The sequence below is a fragment of the Notamacropus eugenii genome, chromosome 1 (assembly GCF_028372415.1).
Source record: "Notamacropus eugenii isolate mMacEug1 chromosome 1, mMacEug1.pri_v2, whole genome shotgun sequence".
In the NCBI taxonomy this organism is placed as follows: domain Eukaryota; kingdom Metazoa; phylum Chordata; class Mammalia; order Diprotodontia; family Macropodidae; genus Notamacropus; species Notamacropus eugenii.
The window spans coordinates 229,177,844-229,188,859 of NC_092872.1; the positions used below are offsets into that span (position 1 = coordinate 229,177,844).

The 11,016-nt window shown below is 43.5% G+C and overlaps 1 pseudogene; it reads right to left on the reverse strand.

The window, feature by feature from the left end:
- Positions 1 to 4,554: 4,554 nt before the first annotated feature.
- LOC140517109 (BUD13 homolog pseudogene) lies at positions 4,555 to 5,997 on the reverse strand (annotated as a pseudogene).
- Between the last annotated feature and the right edge of the window lie 5,019 nt (positions 5,998 to 11,016).

Sequence of the window (11,016 nt, forward strand, 5' to 3'; positions counted from 1 at the left end):
TAAGCTTTATTCTTGAAGAGGCTATGGAAAACCTTGTGGCCCAAACGTGTCTTAAATTCAATCTTACTCTCAGGATCTTCATCTTTCCTTGTTTCCTCTTGTGGATTCTTCATCATTTCCTCTTCTTCTTTCTCTTTTCGGGACATCTCAGCTTGAAAGTTCTGGAGAAGAGTGAAATTCAAGCCTTTCACCAAATGAGTGTGCTCCATGTCATCACTCAAGAATCTGGACTCTTGGATCATCTGTGTCCTCTTTTCTGCAGAGGATTTGTCAGCCTCAGCAGTAGTTCGCAGCGATGTCCTTCAAATCTGTTTCTTCATAATCTTTGCTCATACCAACTCTCTAATCTTTGGTACTGCTCCTGGTAGCACAAGGAAGCCAAGCTTGCATTCTCTCCATTTGGATAGGAAAAGTACCTCCCTATAGAGGACTAACTATGGAAGGGTGAGGTCTCTTCTATAAATACTCAGGAAAAGTAAGTGTGAAACTCAAAGTTCAATTGGAATCTCAACCACCCATCAAGTGAAAAAACCAAATGGCTGCAAGATATGTTGACACTGGCCAAAAGAACCTAAATCTCCCTGGCAACATGAAGGCTATGAGAGGTTAAAACTATGAAGTGCAAAGAAGGTATTAACTCATCTTGCTAATTAGAAGGAATTTCCTTAATCTGGGATTTCCCTAGATCAGTGAATTAACAAGTCCAGTCCCCTTCCCTTTTCTGAAGCCTTGTTTTTACCAGGCTGACAACTGAATGAAGAGAACTGGTGTGGGGAAAAGACAAAGCTTCCTCCAGCTTCAATGCCAGGGTACCCCAAACTCAAGGGCCTCAGATGGAGAGGCACTCAGGCACTCTCAGTCCTGAAATTCCTCTTTTCTTATCTTTGCATTTCATCCAAGGTGGGCAGGAATATGTCCCTGGAGGGCATAAGGTGACTGGGGTGGAGGAAGGAGCAATGTAGATCCAAGCCCAACAGTTCTCTTGGATATATCCCTGCAATACAATTCTTCTTGGTTAAAAGCAGGGAATGATTCAGATGACTGTTCTTCCCTGCTAACCAATGGTGTCGACAGTGTCTGGTCTTGATGATCCTGTGACTGATGTTGAGCTGAGGTCAGCTGTTGTCCCTGAAAGGTGGGGGCCTGAGACACCAAGAGCTGCAGGACTGATGGATGGTTAGGATGAGTCTCCGGGGGGTAGTTTGGCTGGGGGCTTAGATGCTGGGAGCAGTTCAGTTGATGGTGTAGCTGTGCCACTGATGTGGCGGCTGCCCTGCACACCTAAAAAGCAGTGAGTGATCCTTTGAGCATAACTGTTCCACTGTCCAGCCTTGCTCCTGAATATCCATAAAAAGAGTTTTATGTATGTTCTCTGGCCCTTGTGTTCCTGCAGTGTTCGGGAAGATGCCCACTGGCTGGAGCTTCCCTGTTCCATTGGCCTGGAGAGGACACAAGGTTAAAGCTCAGTTGATTGTCTCATAGTTTGGGAGGAGTCAAAGTGATGGCTTTGAGAAATGCCATATCCACATAAGCTAGCAGCCTCAGGGTTGAAATTGCACTCCTCCTCTCAAAGCAGCAGCCACTCCTTGGGTCAGCTTCCCAACTAGGCTCACTTGTCCAGGGAGGGCACCTGCATTCATTGGGTGTTGTAAGTTCTTGCTTCCAGAATTGGACCTGGAGATATATCTTCTTGGCACATCCATCTTATCATTCGTAGTCAATGTGGTCTAGGTATCCATTGAAAGACACCAGATGAGTGTAGTGGGGATATCTGTGTCTGCGTACTCATCATACAGATCTACTACTTGGGCGATGTGGCCTGGCAAAAACAGCTAAATGACTGAACAACCAACCTAAAGAAATATAGAGGAATTGTTATGTTACTTAGAAAGTTATATAGGTACCCATTTCACATTGTGACTTTACCTATTGATGTTCAATATATCGTGGGATGAGTGAAGTGGAAAGAAATAGAAAAACATTGTACACAGTAACATCAACATTGTTTAATAAGTTGATAGACTTATCTCTTCTCAGCTATACAATGATCTAAGACAATTCCAAAAGACTCATGATGGAAAAAGCTATCCACATTCAGAAACAGAACTATGGAGTTGGAATGCAGATCAAAGCATACCATTTTTCCTTTTTTTTAATCTTTCTCGTGGTTTTTCCTTTTCGTTGTTATTCTTCTTTACAACATGACTAATGTGGAAGTATATTTAGCATGACTATATCAGATTGCATGCTGTCTTGGGCAGGGAGAAAGGGAAGAATGGGGAGAAAATTTAAAATTCATAATCTTATAAAAGTGAAAAACGAAATAAATATAAATAATTTTGGAGGGAAATAAAGAAAGAAAACAGGAAAAAAAATGCCATTTGTGTTAGCCAGCCCAGGGGCTGCAAACAGGCTCCACTAACCCAGCCCTCACAAAGAAGACCTGGTGTCTGACACAAACTGTGTGACCCAGGCCAAGTCATTTATCAGGACTCTGAAAAATAATGTAAGATAGGAAATTTGGGGTTCAGAGGGAAAGGGATAACTGATAGAGCAAATTTCCTCACCCGGGAGTTCCTGGTGCCAGTGAAGTCACAGGTCCCGTTCCTATTTCTAGGTTAAAGTCAAGCTCCTTAGCAATAGGGATCATTCCTTCAAGGCAAAAGCTATTCACTGAACCCCCTACTGGGGTTAACCCAAGCTTTGGCACACAAAGAGCACTTTGCTAAGTGCTCATCCACTGACTGACTGACTACTAAATACCTAGTCTAGGTTAGCGGGAGTCCAAGGACAAAACCTAAGTCTGTCTTATCATTGCTCAGTATGTACTTTGCATTACTTGTATGGAAGTTTTCTTTTGATTCTACATCTCCTCTCATTCCCTGCCCCTAGTGGAATGGAATCCACTGAAGGACGTGAAGTTTAATTTGTGGGCACATCTCAAAATCTTTAACCTTGCAAATACTTATGAAGCAACCACTCAGCATTGTACCAAGCTTCTTGCACTGGGGTCCAGGGGCTGGTTCATTGGCTTTCTACTGTAGGGTCTGAAGTGCTGGCATCTTGCCCATTCAGCTGGGCTGGCCTGGCCTGTTGTGCCCTGGGTTTGGGCATTGGCAATGCTGCCCTCTGGGCTGGGGCTGGAGGGCTCACAGCTGGCCTGCTGAGCCAAGATATTGGGGCCCAGGGGACACAGTCTGCACTTGGCTTTGTTACCCTCCCCTTTCACCTAAGTGAGACAGATCTTTTCTGAAGTCCTAAGTTCTCTTGGGCTGTCAAATTGTTTCACTCTGTCTGTTCGTGGATTCTGTCATTCCAGAATTCTTTTAGAGGCTTGATTTTACATTGTTTCTGAAGGAAAATGGGGAGAACTCAAGCAACTTCCTGGCTTCTCTCCTCCATATTGGGTCTCCCTCCTTTAAACTCTGGAATTCCTTCATTAATTCTGAATGAGGCTCCATTGTATCTTTGTGCATTTCTACCCCCCAAATACCTCTTTGCTTAGCTCCAGAACTGAAGGCTAATCCTTGCTGAGATGATGTGTTCCAGATATCCTGAGCTGGAGCTAGTTTATGTGCAGCTCAACCTGGCATAGCAGCAGCAACTTTCTGAGAGACTGGTTTCTCTAGGGCTACCCATATCTTGTCTGTAACCTCTTTAAGCTTCTTCATCAGGTCTTTGCAGGGCTGGGTCCTCTGCATGCATAACTTTTTTGGGAAGCAGGTCAATGTACTTGCTATAAATGATCTTGTCCCTTCATTGTCTCTGTCCAGCAATTGCATCATATTTATTTCCTCTGCATCCACCTGAATGGCCAATGCGTTGGACACTTACTTTCTTCCAATATATCCAGTGGGTATTGGATCACAGGTATTTCTGAAAAGGCACCTCTTTCTCTAAAATCCTCCAACAAATGAGGTATCCAACCTTCCAGATATATACAAGGGGGAAGTTCTCTTCTTGATGAGACCAGTGCAGTCTGCTTTGATCTCTGTGATCTTGCCCTTTCCTCAGCTTCAAGCTGGTCCTGAAAAATCTGAGTTGGAGCAGGTAAAGAGCTGGTCAGTGTCATCTTCTTTCACTGTTCTCAAGTCAAGATTATCAGCCAGTCCCGACTTGGCCATAGCACACCACAGCCTCCTCTTAACCTCAGATCACACCCCAGCCTCCCCTTAAAAAGACCAGCTTCTTTGTCTCTGTGATCTTTGTTTGTTTGTTTTCTGTTTGTTTGTTTTTACAAAACAAGAGAAAAAAAAAGAAAAAGCCCAATCAAGAATGAATTTTGGAGCACTTTTATAACCCTCAGTGGGACATGTGTCATTTAAAAGACAGTAGAAGCAGCTGTGTAAATGGCTGAAGAATATGGACATTTCCCTGGGTCAAGGTGTCCCCCCCACACCCCAACCAGATACCAAAGCCTAAGCTCTCTCCCAGGGTCATTGGTGGCAACCATGAATGGCTGGTCTGTGTAAGCTGCTACCCTGACCCTTCCTGGCTGTCTTATCTGTCCTTTGGCCACCATCAAAACCTACAGCCATTGCTTAGTTACAAGAACTACATATCCTCAGTGCTCCATTTATAGGCAAGCTCCTCAACAGCTTTCTTGTTGGCAAGTCTGATAAAACGCTTCTTCTCAAAGCCATTGGACCTGTCCACACCATCCCAGTGATACCCAGGCCAGATGTTGAATCTGTTGAGGGGAGGTGCGGGACCATTGTATCGAGGCCTTTCCTTTTTATCCTTGCTCCTCTTGACCTTATTCTTCTTAATAAACTTGGCCATGGGGTCCCCCTCTCTCTCCTGCTCTCTGAGCATCTGATCTAGGTCCTCATCATTGATGTACTGAAAGAATGGCTTCTGTATCTCCCTTATTGCATCCTCCATGTTCTGTTGTTGCTGCTGGCTCTGAGCAAGGCCCTTTCCCCACTGAGCATACTGTTCATTTTTCTCAGACTTTTCTTTACGACATTGCTCTAATTGGTCCAGCTTCTGGTCCCTCTTGAGACCAGACTTATCTCGAAAAATGGTTTCAGTATTTTGGAATTCAACTTCCAGATGTTTGATTTCTTGACCCTGCCTGCTGAGCTCCTGCTGATCTCTTCTGACATATGACACCAACCCCGTTTTGGTCCCAGAAAACAGCTGTGTGGCCTTTGCTACAGGAGGCTGACTCCTTTGGGGTGGAGAGAGATCTGAATCCCCAGACCTGTTTTTTTGCTTCCTTCTTGGTGGGGAGAGGTCTGAATTAGAGGCTGCTTTCTGCTTCTTCAGTGGAGGTGTCAGTTCTGAATCAGAGGCCTGCTGGTTGCTCTTCTCAGGAAGAGAAGAATCTACATGATGCCTTTGGAGTTTCTTGGTTGAAGGCTTCCAATGGAATTTCCTGTGCCTAGGAGAAGAGTGTCTGGAGTCAGGCAGTGCTTCCCCTGGCCCAGGAGAGGAAGGTGATCGATTTTTGTGTTGAGAAGATTCATCCCCATGTGTACTACTCTTTTTCAGACCTAGAGAGGACTTGGCAGGGGCTTTCCCAGACAGTGAATGACAAACCTCAGGAGCTAAATCTGGGAGGTTAAAAGGGAACCTTTTGGGTTGCAGTGGGTCTAAGGAGTCCTGCCGGGTCCTCCTGGGAGGTGAGGAGCCTGGAGAGTCGTGCCGTGTCCTCCTGGGTGGGGACAGGTCTGGCTTTTGTTCTCCTAGCAGTTTCCACGTGTTCCCGGTTCGGAATGCCTCCATTTGCTTCAGTTCTTCTGGGCGTTCATGAATGAATTCAGCCACCACAGGCAAATCTCCCTCATCTTCCTTTTCTTCTTTTTTTGACTTAGTAGAAATATCTGCCCAGCTCACATCGTCGTCTACGATCTTCATCCCTTTGCCCCCAGCACCAGTCACCTTCCGCAGCTTCTTGTAGCGAGTCAAACTAGCCTTAGACCCTGAATCAACCGGGACCGGCAAGTAACGCTTCAGACACTCTGCCTTGGAGAGCGGCCGAGCAGCCGCCATGGCTGCAGGGGTAGAAGGGACCGTCGGATCAATCGTTTACAAAAGCATCACTCATGCTCCTTCAGCGAGGCCTTTACTGCCCAGGAACTCAGCTGTAAGGTTGGATAGCGCCCTTCTCCAAAAAAATCCCCCCACCCGACATCAGTTCTCTTTTCCAAGTGTGCGGTTCCTCTATTTATGTCCGGAAAATTACCTCCTGTAAAGTACTAGGTCAAGGAAGCCTGGGACCTCTGGGACTCAGGAAAAGTAGGTGTGAACTCAGCCTCAAGTGGAATCGCCTCCCCCACCCTTAAAAAGTCAAACAACAATTTGGGGAAGCCTGGTAACAGGAAGGTTATAAGAAGCTAAAAGTGCAGAGAAGGTGCTACCTCACTTGATAAATTAGAAGGAATTCCTTCATGTGGGATTCCCTAGATCAGTGAATTCACAAGTCCAGTCCCAACCCTACAATTCTGAAGCCTAGTTTTTATAGAACTGACAGCTGGTGTAGGAGAAAAGACAAGGCTTCCTTAGCTTCAATGCCGCCAGACTATAAAATGATGGTCCTAAATTGACAAGGCATTCTCCCTCCTGAATTTCCTCTTTCCTTCTCTTTACCTTTTCCCCCAACTCACTCCCAAGAGAATGAGATGATACATACATGGTTTTTGGTTGGTGTTAAGGATTGCTGTTAAATATGAGAGGCCTAGACTTGACTCTAAAACAGCAGCTTTTTAGAAGTCGGGGATTATTATTTATTTTTCATATGTTTATTTATTTGTCATTTTTTAAAATTTGAGTTCCAAATTCCTTATACCCACTCCCCCACACACTGAAAAGGCAAGTAATAACACTGATTAGACATGTGAAGTCATTGGAGACATATGTCCACATTAGACCTGTTTGAAAAAAAAGGCAAGAAAAATAAAATTTTAAAAATATGTTCACATTTGCCCTCAGGGTTAATCAGGTCTCTGTCTCTGGAATTGGATAGCATTTTTCATCCAGTTGTTTGGAATTGTTGTGGATCATTGTATGGATCAGAGTGACTAAGTCTTTGATCATAGCTACAATATTGAAAGGCAGAGACTTTGAACTTTTGTATCATGGACCTCTCAGGGAGTCTGGTAAAGCCAATAGATCCCTACTGAAAATAATATCTTTAAATGCATAAAATATGTAGTATTACACACCAATTATATTGAAATAGAAGTATATGTGTTATTGTTTTTCCATCCAAATACAGAAACTCTGAGAAATCTCTCCATGGACTAAGGGAATGAGACAAGGACAATATTTTCCTGACCCAAGGTGAGTGCCATTAAATAGCTTCTGACTTTGAATGAAGAGCACAGCAGCGTTCAGCACTCTCAGGAGTACAAAGAGATGGCCAAACATTTCAGCAGAGCCACAAACTGGAAGAGGAGCAGTGTCCAGTCCCAGTTTAGCAATCAGTGGAGCCAAATCTGGCAGAATATGTGTCCAGCAATGGAAATGTCTGACAATCTGTCCAGCAGGATGGTGAGCAATGGAGCTCCCTGGAGAGCAGAGCAGAATCCAGAAGTAGCACAGCATGCAACCTAGAATCCCCCTGTTCAGTATGTTGTTGTTCATTCACTCAGTCACACCTGACTCTTCATGACTTCATGGACCACACTTTCCATGGAGTTTTCTTGGCAAAGACACAGGAGTGGTTGGCTATTTCTTTCTCCGGTGATCCTCAGGTGGTTTTCCAGCTCCATGAACACTGTGGACATCAAGGACAGGTCCCTAATTTTTAAAGAGTAGCCACTTCCCACTTCCCACCTCCCAACCTGCAGAGGACTTTCTGCCTCATACCAGACTTAGCAGTGTTAATTAGGAGTCTCCTGTGCAGTCGTGATTAGTCCTGGGGTTACAAGAAAGTCAAAACAGAGATGATTGATAGTCATGGAATACATGCAGCTTAGCTTTCTTTTATGGGCCATGAGGACAGCTAGCTGCTTCTCAATTGGAAGTTATTTGTGTCCCATCCCCTAAACCAGGGACTCTCTTGATCCAGCTGCCCCAAATATTCTTTTCCCATTTACAAATTTGCTTTGTTTAACAAGGCAGAAATGGTGAGCTTTGGGCACACTCCCAGTTACAGACTGCTTTCTGGGAAAGATCCAATACTTCACATGACTCCTGATTACCTCTCACACTGCAATGAATTGATTCTTTTTTCCTTAAATGTATTTATTTATTTCATTAAATATTTTCCAACATATGTTAAAATGTCTTAACATCCATTTTTTAAATATTGAATTCCAAATTCTCTCCCTCACCCATGCCTCCATGTCCTTGAGAAGATAAGCAATTTAAGAGAGATTATACATCAGGTCACACACAAAAATATCCCATATTAGCCATGACCTGCACTGAGGTTAACAATGGCTTTAATTCATAGGTCTAACTTAAGACACTCTCCATCTTCCCCACTTTTTGAGTTGCCTTGGATGCATGGGACCTGAAATAAATGGTAGAGGATGGAGGGTAGAGGCTGAAACCATTTAAAATACCTAGACAGAATAAAATACCGGAGTGCATCCTGATCAAAACAGACACAAGAACTATGTGAACACAAACACAAAATATGCATTTTATACAAATGCATTCAGATCTAAATAACTGGAGTACTATTTATTGTTTATGGGTAGGTAAAGCCAACATCATTTTTAAATGGCAATTTTATCTAAATAAACTATTCAATGTCATGAAAAGTAAATTACTAAAAAGCTGTTATACTGAGTTAGAAAAAATGACAAAGTTCATTTAGAAGAGCAAAAATTCAGGAACTCTAAAGAAACCAAGAGAAAAGATGAAAAAGAAAGTACATTCATCAGTATCAAACTTTAAAATATGGTTTGTTAAGGGAGAGTAATGTTTAAGTGAAAGATAAATAATTTTGACAATTTTAGTTAAAATTTCCTTGTATAAATAAAACCTGTGTAGTGAAGAGTAGAAGGAATGTAGAAAATTGGGAGACTTTCCTAGACAATCTCTCAGATAGGTTGTGATTGGGTGGGATTATGGCTGTGGTGTGGGACAGGATGAGCTCATTGATTTGGAAAACTCTGGAAAGACTTGGACCTATGAAATAAGATATTATCCACTTTCAGAGAAACAGATGACAAGTGGAAAAAACATACCACTCTCTTACATATATGTATGAGTGTCTATGAATATTTATAGATGCCTATGAGTGTACATATATATACATATATGCATATATATACATATATATATGTATATATATATGTATATGTATCCAGGTTTCCTTTAGACTTTTTTAGGGGAGAGGAGGGAGGGGAAAATAAAGTAGAAAGTGCACAGCAGAGAACAAAAGAAAACCAAGGACCTGAAGAAAAGTTGGGCAGTTTTGAAAAGAACATGTGGTATTTATTATATAGGTTTTTCTGAAATGAAAATTTATTGGTTTATATTGAACCCTCTCTTCTGGTCTGCTGGGCACATGGCAATGGTATTTTTACATCTTCTCATTTTGTATTTAAATTTAAAATAAAAAAAGAAGGAAAATTCAGTCACTTGAGTATCTTGTATTAAACTGAGTGGGGAACAAAACTAAGGCTGCTCACGTTCTCTTAGGGGTGAGAAGTGGGAGAAGGTAAAGAGAAGGAAAGAGGAATTTCAGGAAGGAGGGTGCCTTGCCATCTTGGGGCCAGCAGCTTAGGGTCTGTGGCATTGAAGCTGAAGGAAGCCTTGTCTTTTCCCTACATCAGGCCTCTTCCTGCAGCTGCCAGCCTTGGAAAACAAGGCTTCAAAATTGTAGGGCTGGGACTAAACTTTCGATTTCACTAATCTAGGGAAGTCCCAGCTGAAGAACTCCTCCTAACTCATAAAACAAGGTAGCAGGTTCTCTAATTTTATAGGTTTAGCCTCTTATGACCTTGCTGTTTCTAGGCTTCTTTAGGAACTTTTGACCAAAGTCAACTTTCCTTCTAGTAAATTGTTATTTCCCTTGTAGAATGGGGGGTAGAGAGGGAGGTGGTACCAAAGTCGGGAGAGTTCCAATCGAATTCAGCTACTTTACCTGAGTAAAACGACAGGCCCCACCTTTCCATGACATAGCCCCGCCTATAAATAGAGGGACTGCAAACTGGAGGACTGCCAGAAGGCCTAAATTGGAACCTGAAAAGAGGAAGGTGACTTGAGTCAGCTTTCCAAACACGGTTCAAACAAAGATCCAAATTTACACATAAAGATTAAATAGAACAACTACCGCCGGAAGATTCGGAAGAGATTCGAAATGGTGGTTTCAAGAGAACTAGGAGAGGGAGAGACAGAGACAGAGAGGAGACTCGGAGAGAAGAGAGACAGAAAAAGAGACAGAAAGAGAGCTGCTGCAGGAGAAGAAAACACATTGTCCATCGGACTAGAGAGAATACAACCTCGTTCTCTGTGTCAGAAACCTCCGTTAAATCAGATTCCTGCAGCCCATGCTCTCCTCACAGATGGAGCCACAGATGAAGAGGATGAAGCCAGGGTTTGCTACCATCACTCAGGGCAGATCTAAGGTCACCTGTAGCTCCATAACAACCGCCTAGTCCTGTAGAAACGGCAAAATCGGCACCAGCACCATGGTGCAAACTTAGAATGGGAGGAGTAATGTCATGGTGATGAACTCTCCCCAGTCAGGAAGTGCTGTTGCTTTTGCTCGGCCTCCAGCTGCTGCTACTGCACCTTCAGCCTCTAACACGGTCCTCCAGACTTCTTTCCTCAGCACTGCTGTGTTCTCTTCTTCCTCCCCTCCTCTCCTTCTCCCTCATTGGAAGTGCAGGATCTACCATGGCTCTAGTGAGGGCACCAAGTGCAGGATCTGGTGCAGCTTTTGTTGCTGCAGCTACCCAGAAGGGGAGCAATCCTGGGATCAATTCCACTATCAGTGTGTGGAGTTTCCTTGTCACTGCTGCTGCTTCTGGAGCTACTGCAGGCGCTGGAGTTTTCCCTCAGACATCTCTTGTGAACAGTCAGTCTGGCTCCTGCATGATAGCCGCAGCC